General features: G+C 35.1%; 1 protein-coding gene across 2 annotated transcripts in view; it reads left to right on the top strand.

The window, feature by feature from the left end:
- The first annotated feature begins 462 nt into the window (after window positions 1-462).
- LOC127849342 (uncharacterized) overlaps window positions 463-18,329 on the top strand; it is a 213,431-nt gene continuing 195,564 nt past the window's right edge. For both annotated transcript variants that reach the window (XM_052382071.1, XM_052382070.1), the window contains exon 1: window positions 463-794. The gene's annotated coding sequence lies outside the window, so the exon portion shown is untranslated. The remainder of the gene's footprint in view (window positions 795-18,329) is intronic.

Below are 18,329 nucleotides of genomic sequence, written 5' to 3' on the forward strand. Positions count from 1 at the left end.
TGTTTTAGTCATAGCATAGTTAGCTAGTGAATCCTTCGGGTCATCATTTTAGCTATGCGAACGTAACAAAGCGTATGTATTTTAAACACAACTTTAGGTGTTTCATTTTTCTAAGTAAGTTAGGTCTCACATAATATGTGCATTAATGTATACAGTAATGACGCACGCAACGTGAGATTTTGTTTCCGATTTCAAATCAATAATTTATTATTTAATCTTAAAATATCGACACGAACTGCATGTAAAACTGTCTCTTATGCACTAAAGATTTTGGCAAATATGTACATATATTTCAATAGCTTGAGATATTTGCAAAAAAGATGTTTTTATCGGTGTTTTACAGTCTTTCCAGCCGTGTGTAAACCCCTAAAAACCTCGTTGATCATGCACCCTGATAAGGCACAACGCCTACATACGGTGACAATTCTGTCAACTCATTTGAAATTTGCAAGATCGGAAGCACGTAAGCGATTATGTACAGATAGGCACGGGTTAAAATGATTTTGTATTTTAATACCGCATATCGGTTTAAGCATAATTCAATTATAAATGTTAATTGCATACTTAGTTCGACGCTAAACAGCTTGCTTTTGTACTCATTATAATGTAACGTCATATTATAATGTTTAAAATAGACAAGTTCTTAAAACTACCGAAAAGGATTAAGAAATCTACGCTACTTCCGTGTATTGTGTTTATAAAGGCGAGTATAAAAAGCGGCAATATCTTCAACATCTTCTCAATAGTGTATTAACAAGGATATAATAAACACTTTGGAGTTTACACTCTATTAAGTAAGTAGCTTCTACCGGTAATAAAATATTGTCTCACCTAACTACTGATGTTTTTTCACAGATTATTTTACATGTCAGTCTTATTACAATGGATTCAATAGAAACCTTATTGTAACTAAAATAACGGTCGCTATACATTAATTAATTTTCTTTAAGGACATACAATTAAGAGTGGTGGGGAACACTGTAATATATCTATTTTATAACAATAGTTATACATAGGCAGACAAAAGTTATACATGGCGGACAAAAGTTATACATAGGCGGACAATAGTTATACATAGGCGGACAATAGTTACACATAAGCGGACAATAGTTATACATAGGCGGACAATAGTTATACATAGGCGGACAATAGTTATACATAGGCGGACAATAGTTATACATAGACGGACAATAGTTATACATAGACAGGCAATAGTTATACATAGGCGGACAATAGTTATATATAGGCAGACAATAGTTATGCATAAGCGGACAATAGATATACATAGACGGGCAATAGTTATACATAGACATGCAATAGTTATACATAGGCGGACAATAGTTATATATATATGCAGACAATATTTATACATAGTCGGACAATAGTTATACATAGACGGACAATAGTTATACTTAGGCGGATTTAGAGGATGGAATGACTGGCGGAAAACGGCGCACGCCCTTAAATATTGCCAAGGTTGCCTTTATTCAATCGCGTGAAATCTATGAACAGTTAGTTTATGGTTATCATTAATTACTGCAGAACGTATCTTTCACTGTGTTGTTTATTTTTGTTGAGAAATGTGTTACGTTTAAGACACAATTACAAACGAGAACAAGATGCCATGTGCACCTAAGCAAACAGTACCGGTTTCTAAGAAAAAAACAACAACATCCCGCCTAATAATTCACGATCATGTACCGCACTGGTTCATTACTTAATACGGAGAATAACTCGATTACTGAGAATGACTCGAATACTGAGAATAACTCGCTTCCAAAACAAATGTATACGAGTTTAATACATAAATGAACTGTTTAGAGCGTCTGTATCTCCTAAAAATCCGGCGCAGACATTGCTATCGGATAGCTTGAGATTCAGATTTTATCTTGAATAGGACATCACTTATAAGCACTTCAACTTTTCGTCAAACAATTATTCACACTTAATAGATCGTAAATAATAATACAAGAACATTACAAATACGAGCCTCGCTCTGGGAAAACGGGGCTTAATGCGAATGTTTGTACATAAACATTAAAAAACTTTTAATATAATTGCTATGGTGTATTGAGAGTAATGGGCGTCAGTTGTTGCACCAATTATAACGCGTATACAACAGTTTGTTTTTTATTTTCAAACTATTTCGTGTTGATACACAGCTGTTTACATTTCCATACTGTTTCATAGCCAACAAAGTAATGTTTCAATCGTGAAAGTAAACTACATGCAAACAAGTTATTTTCTGATCCTGAATACAGAGGGGGTAATCACGTGACAAACAAGATGGCGACGTCCATGCCGAGGCAGGTATTTTTTCGTCGTTTTATACCCTGTATTACTTGTATTATTATTTTTTATTCCGCTCACTTTCCAGCTATTTTAGGTAGACAGTTACTGGCTTTTATTGCATAGTAATATTCGCTCTATATCTCGACTTTACTCGGTGCGAAATTTCTTAGCGGGATGACCTAATTGACATGACGCCGCCTGTCAATCAAGTTCTTATCAAGAACTGATCAACCAATCAGCGATCATTTAATCGGGCGCGTTAGTTAGCAACGAACTGTCCGCCATTTTCTAGACAAGCTATGTATAGGTTCACTTTTACTTTAGCGAGTTTCTTTTGTTTTCCTCTTTAAAAAAGTAGATTAAAAATGGTTAAACGGTGTCGATGGGGACTATGTAACTCGGACAATCGATATCCTGAAAGATTAGTTGGTGACATTTAATATATATCGTTTCCAAAGCCGAAAAGAGATCTTGAGAAGTGTAAGAGATGTATAAATGCATGCGGTCTTCACCACGAACAACTGAACGTCAACACTGTCAAAGACAATTATAATATATTTTTATCGGATATACTAGCAGATTTAAATAGTTTATGTTATCGATCTGATTATCACATAATATTTCACGTTTTAAAAAAAAGTTTTATTAGTTACTAGGTCATTAATATACAGAAGCGAGGTTCATCTGCATTACTTAAAGAGAAATAAAACCCAGCATGAAGCCTAATTTGTGCTGTGTTTTATTACTCTGATAGTAATGCACTGTATTGCCATTATACATGTTATTAGAAGGTGACACGTGATATATTATATTAATAACGGTATCTACACATGTGCAGACATGTGATGTCACCAATGAACGCTTTTAATCCACCTTTGAGATCGAATGCCTAGTTCTCATTTTTTTCAACGAGTTTCGTTTGATTTGTTCGAAAAAAAAGCGGAAATGAAATAAGGCAAAAACAGTGTGAATAGGTTTTATGTAACTCTGACATTCTGTATCAATAAGTTAGATTAATTAAATATATACCATTTCAAACGCGGAAATGCGGTCTTGACAAGAGCAAGTGGAAGCTTCAATGTGTAGAATTACCGAGATAACCCTTATGGAGCATTTATTTATTTAAAAAGCTGGAAATGTTATGTTAGAAATAACTACGCATTATTAAGTATGAATTATATCACGTTTGCTTGTAGAATAATAGAGATTGGTACCAACTTTGCGTAACTTAACGAAATCCCCGTTATAAATCGAGTTTTGTGTGTGTCAGAAACAAGTGAAAACGATTATATGTTTCTATTTTAATAGAATCGAATCGATAAATGCCACATAATAAGATTAATTATTACTGATATAACCAATAAATGCCGAATTTGGGAGAAGTCGGTACATGCGCCAGCGTCTGATACAGGTAGCTTTACTGAATTCCCCATCATACAGCGCTGCTTTATAAATATGACAATAACCGAAATTATTGTGCTGTCTTGCAATTTCAATTATAGTGATTGATAAATGTCCCATAAGCAATGTTTAATATTATTAATATCACTTTTATACGTAATCACATGTGGGATTTTGGTACACTCGGTGTCAGAAAGCGTGTAAAACTCCACCGAAATCCCAGTTTAAAGCGCTATTTCGTGTCCAATACACGAGTGGAAATTTTTCGTAAATAACATGGGTAAATGCCGTTGAAGAAGTGTTAATTTATTGCTAATACCAGCATCACACGTAATAACAGGTTCGATTTCGGTAAGCGCGCAAGCGTTTGAGAGCGTTCTTCATGTACCGAAAAACCCGTTATAATTAGCTGATGTTCTCTATAAACGTATATTTTTTGCATTCGCAGAATAACTAAATGACACAAACCCCTTATATAAGTGTCATATGGTGTCAAAAAGTCCATAAAAATAATCCGGAATATCGCGTTAATCTACATGCAGTATATAGGCAATGAAGCCATTTGGTGTTAGCTTGTCTAGGTTTGCTACCCGCTGAGCCACGTGATTAAGTAGGCGGAGCGATCATAGATAAGGCGTCATGTCAATTAGGGCTCCACTAAGAAAATTTGCCGGGAGTAAAATCGAGATATAAAGCGAATTTAAATACGAAATAAACGCTAATCACCTGTTTACTGATATGGCTGGAAAGTGAGCGTCACTTAAAAAAAGAAGTAATAAAGGGTATAAAACGGCGAAAATTAACCGTTTCGGTATGGATGTCGCCTTCTTGACTATCACTTGATTACCCCCTCTGGAATAGCGATTCGTCAACCAACGTTGTCTGTCATATATGCAAGCGCTTTGTATGAACGGTTATTTTTTTTATGTTCATTTATGCATTAACATTAAGGTGAATACTTCATTAACGAAATAAGAAAACTTCTCAATTTGATAAACGTGATATTATATTATTTGGTTTTCCATTAAACAATGTAAATATAGCAAATTGACAACGATGCGGTACGCCAAACTGAGGAATTATGTCATTATTTTGATTAAATGATAGAATAATTCATCGGAAATTTAAGCTTAAAAAGAACAATGTATAAAATAAGATCTGCTTATATGTTCGATTGGATATAGTATGATATAGTCTGATATCTTAACCGGAAAGGGTACATTTTTTGTTCGATATCTTTTTTGAAAATATTAAGTGTACCCCTTTGTACTTAGTTATCTCCCTTTCCAATAAATATATAGCAATTTATATCCCTTTACAGTAACGAAATAGTGCGTTATCTCCCTTGCAAGTAAAGATACATCGGGTTATCTCCTTTCAAGTGCAGATATAGTAAGTAATCTCAATTTCCAGTAAATATATAGCGAGTTCCCTCCCTTTCTAGTTAAGATATATTCAGTTATTTTTCTTTCCAGTGAAGATTAAGTGAGTTTCCTCCGTTTGAAGTGAAGAAATAATAATGTTTTATCTCCCTTAAAATTTTTTAAATGAAGACATTAAGAGTTTTCTCCCTTTCAAGACAGGACATAGTGAGTTATCTCCAGCTCCAGTGAAGTAGAAATGAGTCATCGCCTTTTCGCGTGAAGATATTGTGATTTATTTTCCTTTCCAGTAAAGCTTCAGTGAGTTTTCTCCCCGAATAAAGCGAGGTTCAAGGAATGGAAATTCTGAATATTAATCGTTGTTTAATGTTATGAATGGTCAGCGCTGGAGGATTGAACCCACAGTTTATATCAATCTTTCATTGTTGCGAAGTCACTCCAAACGATGTTTGTATACACTACACTCAAGTTTAAATATTATTTATGACCATAATGACATTTACGATAGCGCTGATAAATTTAGTACAAAACAGTGAAATGCTCGTAAAAACAGACAACACAATGGCCAAGAACCTAGATTTCAAACGTATAAACCGTGACAGTTTGGTCGTTTTTTGTCAGCAATGTGGTTTTCCAGAAAAGACACGTAATTACCCATTTTGTCAAAGATATACATTTTAAAAACAAAACTGTATTTTTGATACAAAATATAACAAAATTCCAAACCATAATTGAAGAAATTGAATGTAGAATAACTTTTTTCACACAAAATAAAATAAGCGTGGGGTGTATATTTTTGTGTGTCAACTTGATCCTGTTCTTTAAAATCGGATTTAACTTGACTTCTGTAAAGTTAAAAAGTTCCGTTGAAGGTCGCCGTTGTGTAATGGATATGGTGTCCGCTTAGCGATCGATCCCCTTTGTCGGAGCGTTCTTTAGATCTCACCCAAAGACACCAAGTACTGGTTCTAGGCCCAGGAAACGGACTCGAGAGCGTTTCAATAAGTCTGAGGCTTTCGATGCAATCGAGCTAAAATAAACTTTTAAACTAAAAGTTTATTAATAAAACCACCGTCAAACGGGACTAGCGTCTTTACTACGAAAACAATCAGTTTTTGGAAAACGCCGAATGTCGAAGGAGAAACGCGGCGTTCCTAAGCGTTTTTACTGCGTTAATACCACGATATCTCTAATTTCACGCGTTTGATCACGCGCCGATACGTCAGGATGTTCACATTATAATATTGGCTTGTCTTTGTGCAGTCGTAGTGCAAACTCCAAAGTCGCAGAAGAGTCGACTGTGCCTTCGGATTTTTCACTTGGACTTTACGACAAAGAGCGCGACAGGATCCCGGATGGCTTGTGACCAAAATTAACCGTATGAACTTCACATTTAAATATGTTCTTGACTTTATAAATGAGTTATTTTTAAGTTTAGAACAACGTTAAAACTATTCCCTTTGTGTGTGATACCTTTAAAGTTGAAATTTTAGATTTTTTATCCCCAATAACCGTCTGCAAATAAGCGACGCCAAGGAAAACAACTTGAACTGTTTTAACGATATTATGTTTCAGAACAATGAAAGATATCATTCATCTAAAATATTTTTCTGTCATAAGCATATACTGATGAAAAGATTCACATATTTTTAAAGCTTTATTGAAATAACAATCATTTGTATCAATACGGTATATCGCTCTACATGTATACACTGTAGCAATTAAGGTGTTTGTGGGGGCATTTTTTGAACTGCATACTTCTCGGGTCGTTCTATAAAAAAAATCTGATAACATAGATAATTTATAATATTTAATAATGATTGAGGTTTAAACCGGATATATTGGAGACACAAATTTGAAATTAAAAATCCTTTTGACGGACTTTTTTTTATTTAAGATCATTTATACTACTGTTAAAACCAATTTAGATAGTACTCGTCTTGAAAATACCGCACAGATGCGCCTATGTTTGGACAGGCAACGTTTGCAATCAACGAATTTGAGAAAGGTATTGAAGGATATTTAGATGTTGAAAATAACCATAACCCAATCATGTGTACTTAATTCAACGTTGAAACGAATTTCAAGAAGCAAATTTAAAGCCGATCAAATTTCTCATCTGAAATAATTTGTGTAATCATAATCATAGAATTTTATATAAGATTTTTAACTGTAGCATAATGCCTACTTTATGTCGTCTGCGCCTTTGTAATACATTCGGGCATTTTATATCCATCCAGGGGCGTGCTGTTAGTATCACTGTTGAGGCTTAATGCATTTTTAAATATCCGATATGTACAAACAATTTAATGTTGCCTGAAATGCATCCATGTTAACGCAAATAGTATTTGTTTCGAATACATAAAGTGACAAATTAAAGCAAGATACGTTAGGACGCTTTTTCAGATTACCTTAAATGGCGAAACACTACACCAACCTATTCAAAACCAATGTAAAGCAATCTACACTAGATCTAACACCGTGGAATTCAGTGAAATTCGTTGAGATTGTCGATACAAAAAGTATCACTGAAACGCAGTTTGCATCCATAGATCATCCGCAGGGTTAACAAGGATATTTATATTCTTTTAACGACAAAACGTCGCTCTTCTTTATCAAACACGAACAATACATGCCGCGCTCCTTAATATGTTTGAATGCACTTATTTGCATAATATCGGGTATCAAATGACAAGTCAATAACATGGTGAAAATAAGGTTAACAAGCCCAGCCTAAAGTTCAGTTGCAGCATTTGCATATAAACAAACAAATAGGAACGAATGAATATGTCTAGACAAAGATGACCAGAGCATGTCATCCTTGGCATCCAAACCTATTTATCTGTGTCTGTAGCATGTCTATCCGTAGTATCGACCCTCTTAATGAATACATACGAATTTTGGACGTGAACAAATACAAAAACATGCATGTGTTATATGTCAATCTATAGCTTAATGTGTATTCTTGGACGAAAACTGCATTTAAATCAGCAATGTTTTGACAAAATACTGGCTAGACTTAGCTCCCTGTAGTTATCTGTTCCATGTACAATTGCCTCATAGTATCGGACCTTCTAATTGGTTGCTAAGATTTCTTACTATGCGCATGTGCTTCTTCTAAAAAAGTAACTTAATAGGAAAACGAAACTTTTGTTCATGTTGTTCTTAAAATAGTTTTACATTTTATTTGAAAAAAAAAAGCGGCATACAGTATTAACCATTTGATATAGCTACTATGATTACAATTAAAAAAACACTAACTTAACAGCATTTCTCGAAGGTTTTTCGTTAAAGGAACGATGCTATGAAGAGGACCGATACTATGAGAGTAAGGGATATATCAAAATAAAATGCTTGAATATCTATAAAGCACTCGTTATTTATGGGAATCATAGTACTATATAGAATGACGATTTGCAATATGTAAAGCACACCGCACCTTAATTATTACATGTTGTTGATATTATGATTGTGAAGTAGTATGTGTTGAGATTGCTAGCCAACTGATTAATGCACGCATGCACTTTCTTTAGATAAAAGCGAGTTGTGTTCTTTGTCAATAAAGACACCATCACGTGACTCTAATTATGAATGTATACATTTTAAATTCTAAATAAAAACGATTATCACGACGAAATGATTTATCGATTATTCCAAAAACGAGGCTAGCGATGTGCAATTCTAACACTTCAATAGTGATATTATTTATAGCGTACATGGCGACGAAACCCTTTCCGATGTCATTCATCTCAGCTCATGCTTTCCCTATGATATGCTGCTCATTTCCACGGTTGTCAATGTCACTATTAGTGTTGAGGTCTAGTATAACAGTGATAATGCTCCTCATTTCCACGGTTGTCAATGTCACTATTAGTGTTGAGGCCTAGTATAACAGTGATGATGCTCCTCATTTCCACGGTTGTCAATGTCACTATTAGTGTTGAGGCCTAGTATAACAGTGATGATGCTCCTCATTTCCACGGTTGTCAATGTCACTATTAGTGTTGAGGCCTAGTATAACAGTGATGATGCTCCTCATTTCCACGGTTGTCAATGTCACTATTAGTGTTGAGGCCTAGTATAGCAGTGATGATGCTCCTCATTTCCACGGTAATCAATGTCACTATTAGTGTTGAGGTCTAGTATAACAGTGATGATGCTCCTCTTTGATCTGTCTTCTATAATGGTTTACAGTCTGTTGTAAAAGTTGTCTTTCTCGTTCTCTTTACTGTCTTTCGTCGGGGCATAGCACCTGATTATGTCCACCTTATTTCTATTCTTCTTTGTGTGGAAAGAGGCAATCATAATCCGTGGCCCGTGCACCTCCCACCCTATAAGCGCTCTCTGTGTCGACATGGAAAGAATTGGCTATCCCTAGATGTGTACTGCATCCTCTTGCTCATGTCCCAAGAATATCAATGAATCACCGGAAGTCAGCTTGTCTTGAATCGCTGATTCATTGAGGTTAAGGTAAAACTTTCTCAGCTCTACGTCCCGGTCTCGTCCATGGTTTGCACGTGCCATGTACTGATGGCGGTGGTGGTCTTGTATGGGATGATGTTGTTAGGCCTTACGACGTCTTATTGATTGGCTTTCAGCGCCCGGCGTCATACGCCCTCAAGCTGGAGGTCAATTCAGGTCTGAGATGTCTGTTGTCATGCTGTAATGCGTTATTGTTGCTACATGTTGCTGGTTTGTCACAGGGTAGCTAGCCATGGTTCTAGCCATTTTTCTAGCCATACGTCCAACTTTCATCCTTGATCAGTCGTGCTTTTGGCCATCTATATCGGAGTGGAACTAAAAGTCGTCGCACAAGTAAATGTTTAAGTCATAGCATGGTGAGCGAAAGGGACCTTCAGCTCTTTATTTTCGATATGCGAACGTAACAAGGCGCGTGTATTTTAAACACATATTTGGAGTTTCTGTTATACATAGTAAGTAAGGTTTCACATAAAATCGAACGACAAAAACCCTAGGCGTTGATTCATAATTGCATCAAAACTGAGTGTTTTTTTAAATGCAGCCTATTTGATTATATAATGAAGGTTTGTTCTAGATATACATTCTTTTTATACAAGCATAAATATCTGGAGATATTATTGTTTGAACAAATATTTATTTTTATATTAATTTATTTTTTTTTAGATATACTAGTAGTGTCATACATATTACTTTTTGTTTTTTGACGTTGATAACATTTATAAACAAAGTAAAGTTCGTCAAACCGTTGTTAAAAGGCCAATATACGACATATTGGAGTTCTGATTCGAACGACTTAATATATTTTCTTCGACTTCACATTAATTGAAAAAACGTAGACGTACATCTGTGATGGCAAAACTGCACGATTGTGTATGTTAATTTGCTGTTTGATGTTATTACTGGTGTTTGTTTGTTGTTTTGTGTGCAAAATCAAATGGTCTTAACCTTTAAAACGACAGCGCGAATCTAGCACAATTTTAATTATAATTATAAATGTTGAAACGTTTAAACAAATTATTATTTAACGTGAAGAATACAAATGGCAACGCGGAATGTTCGAACTTTCAGAATTTGTAAGTATTAAATTGTACACAAGAAGCTGTTCATAAAGTTAAGTGTTTGTTAATAAATCGTCACACTTTTAATATGAAATATCGACCTCGTGGCTCAAATGATTGAACTGATATGGAATCACATAACTGTACAATGAAATGTTCGTACGGCGTTGAGGTCAGCCACATACTAATTAGCGAACATTAATTCAATGAAAACTAACGAATGTTTGTTTCGAAGTTTATGAGGTCGTTCCACGCCTGGGGCTAATGATGTGAGATTCCCGAAGTTGTCCAAGCACTTAATTAACTTACTGGACTTGCTAAAAGATGGACACATTTATAACTATGCCTACATACCTGCATTGTCAAGCCGCTTCGATTTTCATTGAAATGTATTTAATTTTTGTTGCGTTCTTTTGCTATGGGGTAAAGCCCGATTATCCGAAGGAAACCCCGCCCATATGGTATGGTGACCATGAACACGCGCCGGGATCGGGGGTTGAACCCGGGTCGCCTTTATGAAAAGCTCGTGTATCAACCACCGCTTGAATCGTACAACCCTTTGGCAAAAGAGCGACACTTCGGTAATTGATATGGTCAGTGGCTTTTTATAGGTTCTTTGCTTTTCATTTAATTATACAAAATTATGTTACAGACTCTACACATAACCAAAGATATCTAAGATTGAATGTGTACTGTTGATTTTTTCTGCATCCAGCGTGTAGAAATCTCCAGTATATTTATTTAATTAAACATGTGTAACAACTTCTACACTTCTGAAAATAATCTGTTTCAGGTTGATTACAATTTTGTATGAACACAAATATTAAATATGAAAAGCACACGGATCCAATTATAATATTATTTGGTCACTTCACATATTAACGTAATGAATTAATTTTAAGGTGCATACTCAGTCAATAAATACGTTATTTATGTAGACTAGCTACGCCCATGTCTGTATTATACCGGGCACTTAAACAGTAAACGATTTCATGTCTTCACATACTGACCCATATACAAATAAAGTCTAATTATGAAGCATTAACAAAGTATACAGACAAACCACTAATGTGTGGTGTCTTTAACGCTGAAATACAAGTAGGGTACACTTTACAAACCGTAACATTGATTAGCCAATTTTAATAATTTCAGTTTATACTTATTCAATGAAATTATGTGTTTGAACTTAAGTAAAAGGTAATTTTGATATTATCTAATTGTCTGTCTGGCATTTGTGCCCATGAATAGAGATTCCAATTGATAAAGCGTTATCGGAAAAGCTGTGATCTTTTACGATACGATGTATTCATAATGTGACAACACTCGTGTTTCACATTCCCAATTTTAGCGATATGACAACGGTATAAAGTATCGATGAATCCAAAACGAGACTCACGATCTTCATTTTAAGCTCGGCTGTTTTCGGAGAAAACCCGGGACATTGTCATAGCCGTCCGCCGTCATCGCGCTACAACCTTAACATTTTGCTAAGTGCTTCCACCTACAATTTTGAAACTTTATATGTAGATGCACCTTGATGAGTTCTACACGCCACACACATTTTTGGGTCACTACGTCAAAGGTCAAGGTCACTGTGACCTCTAAAAAATATTCTGACAGGCTTTTATTTATTCAAAACTGCACCCGCAGCCGAGCGTTGGTACCCGATATGCGGTGCTCTTGTTTTTATGGTCACTACTACTTTCAGATACACAGCGACCATTTTATGTACTTTATCTTTAAATAAATTGTAAATGTATGTCTTAATAAACTTAATAAACGTATTAATAAAACATTATGATAAGTGCTTTTATATTAATAGTTAAGTGTTACTCATAAGATACCTGTTAATTTAGACCAGTGTTTTTGAGTGAGATAGGCAGTCGAAGTATTGCTGCAAAACCTTTTCTAATGATTTAAAAGACTTTAATCTTTGTTTATCTGAACTCGTGACCACTTTTCGACCAGAATGTGAACAACGGGGTCCTGATTTTAAGATAACTGACGGTAATTACGCATGTAACATATCAATTAACGCAGTAATCCAGAGGCCACTGTCTTGACAATAAATGCTACTTATTAATACAGGAAATTTTGTAAATAGTGAGGGATCAATAAAGTGAAGCTAAAAGTAAATTTTTATTTATTTAAGACCTCACATATATAATACTACTCGTGATAAGAAATACATTTTTTAAACATAGAAATGCAATAAACACTTGTTTTTTTGGTTGTTGTTTTTTTGTTTGTTTGGTGGGAGGGGGATGTTTGTATACTTTTAAAATATTTTTGGTATATATCAAAGGAAAATTAGTTTCACGCCTTTCAATAGTCTTAGGTAACACAGAACATTGATGCTGATCAATTTGTTGGACTCCTTGTGTGAAATGTTTAAAAAAATCACCGCATTTAAAATAATCTTTATAGTATTTAGACTTTATTGTATATTTTTTTTCGTTTTATTTTGTTGCTTAGCGGTATTTGTGATAATCTGTGTGCATACACAATTCATTTCTCATCGTTCAAACTTTGTTTGAGTATAACACTATATTTACATAAGATTTATATTTATAGCTGTAACTTAATGCTTAATGTTTGTCGTCTGCGCCTTCGTTTCTCATTCGGGCATTCTGTGTCCTCCCACAGGTCAATGATATTCACGGATGTAGCTGAACTACAATATGTGTCGCGTTCTGAAAAAACTGGGCTTAAGGCTTGTGCGTAAAGTGTCGTCCCAGATTAGCCTGTGCAGTCAACACAGGCTAAGCAGGGACGACACTTTACGCCTAAACTTGATTTTCGGTAAGGAGGGATTTTTTTGAAACGGAAAATGTCACAAAAGCGAAAAATCGCGTCCCTGATTAGCCTGTGCGGACCTGGGACGACACTTTACGCACATTCATTATGCCCAGTTTTCTCAGAACACGACACATATAAACAATTCCATATACCCAACCAATTAATAAAAATTTATTTACGTAAATTCCAATATTAAATTTGCGTATAAACGATATATTTGAGTAAAATAAATTAACTAGATAAATTATGGTAGGATGCAACTAACTGCGTTCACTGAGGCCTGTTTAATATCCACCATGTATTCTTTTACAGTAATAAAATATATACAGTTGTATTATTTTCTTTCAACACCTACGCCCGTACCGACATCACATAATACATTTATTTGTTATAAATTAATAAAGTGACAATAGAGAGATACATAAAGACGTCGTATCAGCCCATCGTTAATGGTGAAATACTACAACATATTCAGAGCCCCACGATGAACCGCAAACTGCACCAGATTTTAACACCGTGAAATTCATTGAAATTATTTGAGAATGTCGATATAATCAGTATTAATTTAATCCAGTTTGCAAACGTATATAGTTCGTTGTTGTAACAACGATTTTCATATTTTTTGTTTATTCCAAAACTTCGGACACATCTATAAACAGGGCACAGAATCAGCGGGGTTTTCAGGGCTTCACACACGGGCTGGACAGAATGTAAAAACACCTTTAAGAACTTGATTTGTGCAAATATCTCAAGTTATTGAAATTCATTTGCCGAATCCTTGAGTGCACAAAAGACAGTTTTTCTTGCCGTTTGCGCAAATATCATAACGTATACGAATTAATCCTTGAATACGTCTGAAATCGGTGACAAAATTTCACGTTGCGTGAAGCATTACCGTACAAATGAATGCAGTACACATAGAATTTTTTAACAAGAACACCTGCTAATTAAATGAAGCACCGGTAAGTATGATGTATTTCACACTGCAATAAGGAGCATAATGCACAAGTTGAAATTTTTAAGAAAAATTAATTTAAAAATGTTATTCGAAAAAGCACCTCGTACCGGTTCCCACAAAGTCACGTGATCCTGCACCCTGTAAAAAGAAGAACGATTCATGATGCGCTGGGTATAATGTCTGCGTTAATTCATATGCATGCATTCGGGCATAGATTGTCCAGTCGTTAAGAGTATTCATTTTAATGGAGCTGTTGCATATGTACTTTCGGTTTCAACTGAATGGCTTTACATGTCGCCCACCCTCATTTAAAGGTAAATATCGGCACATGTGTTCAATTAACCATACAAAGAGGTAATAGTTTACATGACTAGCCAAAGATGACCAGCGCGTTTGCTCTTGACATCATAACGTATGAGTCCGTGTTAATTGTATCATAACATATGTTTTCATAAATCGAAATAATTCAGTACGGTATTGAAATAATATTATTACACATAATGACGGCACGCAGAATTTTAAGCAAAACCAAAGATTGTTACTAATTTTTATTATTGTGTCGTGCTATTTGTTAAGGTCTTTAGCCAACTCATATATGCATGCATGTAATACAGATGAAAGCGGATTGTAAGCGGATTGTATTCGTAGTCGATAGAAAACCCAGAAAGTGATTAGAAAACTGAATATTAACTTACAACAAGCAGTGGATTTCAAATTGAAACGATGTCAAACAATACATGCATAAAGAAGTCTTCGCTACGCCCCTAACTGTTTTATGGAAAAATTTTGTGTACAGATATTACTTTCAGCTCTACATTTTGGATACACGAATTTAACGAGGAAATACCTACTTATAACTAACTCTGGAGTTTACATTCTAACCACTAAGTAACGTTTCACATGTTAAATCGATTTTTAAGCCCCCTAAGAATTGATTCAAAATTGCATTCGAATTAAGCATACATGGATTTGAAGCCAAGTTAATATGAAAATGGGTGTTTGTTCTCTTATTCATTCTTTGAATAAAAGCATGGATATTAGTTAATTACGTATTTTGTTGTATAATTTATGTTAGATATACCGTCTTAAATATAATTTATTGTTAATGAACTTTGGTTAGATTTATAAACGAAATAAATGTTGACTTACCGCCAGTATACTACAGCTTTGAGTTCTGGCGCGAACGTGTTAAATAAAATATTGATTTCGACGTCACTTTCATTGAAAAACGTCAACGGACATCTATGATGGCATTGCTTTGCTACATTTTTTAATGTTTATTGATTTTTTTAATGAAATTACTGGTTGTTGTGTGTGTGCAAAATAAGAAAGTCTTTATTTTGTAAACGAATATGTTATTCTAGTATTATGTGTATCATTATTATATATGTATACATTATATTTGCTGGTTAAATCACGCCACTCGATAATTTTATCCCGAACTTGAAAACGCTGCACGCTTGAACCTTCAGTTTGAATAAATATTTAATTATTCAGACGAAGGTGTTTATAAGTTTACAATGTTTGTTAACACTACACCCAACTAATAATATGAAATATGGCCGTCCGGGTATTTATGACCTAGATTGTAAAGTCGAATAACGTCTGACACTCTTCAATAAAGTACTCTTATGGCAAATGGTTCGACAATCCAATGCCAAATCTAGTTAGAAATAATATTTCAATTTAAAAGAACGCGAAGCTTTGGTAATTGATATTTTCAGTGGCGTTGTTATACGTATGTCACAGTAGGTTGTTTGCTCAGTGGCGTAGTTATATGTGTGTCAAAGTAGGAAGATTGCATAGTGGTGTAGTTATACTTGTGTAACAGTTCGTAGTTTGCTCAGTGGCGTAGTTATACGTGTGCCACAGTATATAGTCTGATCCGTGGCGTAGTTATACGTGTGTCACTGTAGGAACTTGCTCAGTAGCGTAGTTAAACTTGTGTGACAGTAAGTAGTTTGCTCGGTGGCGTAGTTATACTTGTTCCACAGTATATAGTTTGCTCAGTGGCGTAGTTATACTTGTGTCACTGTAGGTACTTTGATCAGTAGCGTAGTTAAACTTGTGTCACAGTTAGTAGTTTGCTCGGGGCGTAGTTATACTTGTGCCACAGTATATACTTTGCTCAGTGGCGTAGTTATACTTGTGTCACAGTAAGTAGTTTGCTCGGTGGCGTAGTTATACTTGTGTCACAGGATATAGTTTGCTCAGTGGCGTAGTTATACTTGTGTCACAGTAAGTAGTTTGCTCGGTGGCGTAGTTATACTTGTGTCACAGTATATAGTTTGCTCAGTGGCGTTGTTATACTTTTGCCACAGTATATAGTTTGCTCAGTGGTGTAGTTATACTTGTGTCACAGTATATAGTTTGCTCGGTGGCGTAGTTATACTTGTGTCACAGTATATAGTTTGCTCAGTGGCGTAGTTATACGTGTGTCACAGTATTTAGTTTGCTCAGTGCCGTAGTTATACTTTTGTCACAGTATTTAGTTTGCTCGGTGGCGTAGTTATACTTGTGCCACAGTATATAGTTTGCCCAGTGGCGTAGTTATTCGTGTGTCACTGTAGGTACTTTGCTCAGTAGAGTATTTAAACTAGTGTCACAGTAAGTAGTTTGCTCGGTGGTGCACTTATACGTGTGTCACAGTAGGAAGTTTGTTCAGTGGCGTGGTTATACTTGTGTCACAGTAGTTAGTTTGTTCAGTGCCGTAGTTATATTTGTGTCACGTAACGTTGTTTGCTCAATGGCGTAGTTACACTTGTGTCACAGAAGGGAGTTTGTTCAGTGGCGTTGTTATACTTGTGTCACAGTAGGTTGTTTTTTCAGTGGCGTAGTTATACTTGTGTTACAGTATGTAGTTTTCTCAATGGCATAGTAATACTTGTGTCACAGTATAAAGTTTGCTCAGTTGCATAGTTATACTTGTGACACAGTGAGTAGTTTGCTCAGTGGCGAAGTTAAACGTGTGTCACAGTAGGTACATTGCTCAGTGGCGTAGTTATACTTGTGTCACGATAGGTAGTTTGCTTAGTGGTGTAGTTATGTTTGTGTCACGGTAGGTAGTTTGCTCAATGGCATAGTTATTTTTGTGTCACGGTAGGTAGTTTGCTCAATGGCGTAGTTATACTTGTGTCACGGTAGGTAGTTTACTCAGTGGCGTAGATATACTTGTGTCATATCAGACAGTTGCTCGTCATTTTAATTGTAAAAATAATGTTACAAAGTGTTCAAATAAGTGAAAATTAGCTAAGATTGTTTGTGTACTAATGATATAGTACATGTAGTAATCACCAGTTTTTTGTACACATAAATCAGAGACGACACTTTCTGCATTAACTTGGTTTTTCACTTTAAAGAGATTTCCTTTAAACGTAAAAAGACTTAAAAGCGGAAAGTTTCGTCCCTGATCTGGACGAGACAGTACGCATGCGCATTCCGCCCGTTGTCACAGAGCAAGGTTCAAATATTTGTTACAGTTTAAAATATCAACGGAAACATTCCATTTAAGGTTTATAAAAGTAATGTTTTATATGTACATGTACGAAAATTAATAAATGCACTGCTTCTGTTAAGTTCTGGTTTTCGCCTTTCCCCCTAAAAGTTCAATCATATAAATTCCACAGGAGTGAATTTGGATGTGATACACATTGACGTTGTTTGTCAGATATTGCATTTTCATAGGATAATCGATATAACAATAATTGTATCATATAGACGTACACAGTTTCAACTTTGAGTCACATTTCAAGAAACCAATTGCAAGCAGGAAAACCACAAACCGGTAAAGGAAAAGCTATTTATATTTCTGTAAAGCATTACGGTATCCATAAATACCCTAGATTGTCGAAAATAAACAAAAAACAACCTTTGTCAACTCTTTGTAAAAACTTACAATCCCTTTTCCATCACAGATAATACACATTTATATTCAAATTCTCTCTTTATATTAAAAGC

Source organism: Dreissena polymorpha, chromosome 10, assembly GCF_020536995.1.
Source record: "Dreissena polymorpha isolate Duluth1 chromosome 10, UMN_Dpol_1.0, whole genome shotgun sequence".
NCBI classification, from domain to species: domain Eukaryota; kingdom Metazoa; phylum Mollusca; class Bivalvia; order Myida; family Dreissenidae; genus Dreissena; species Dreissena polymorpha.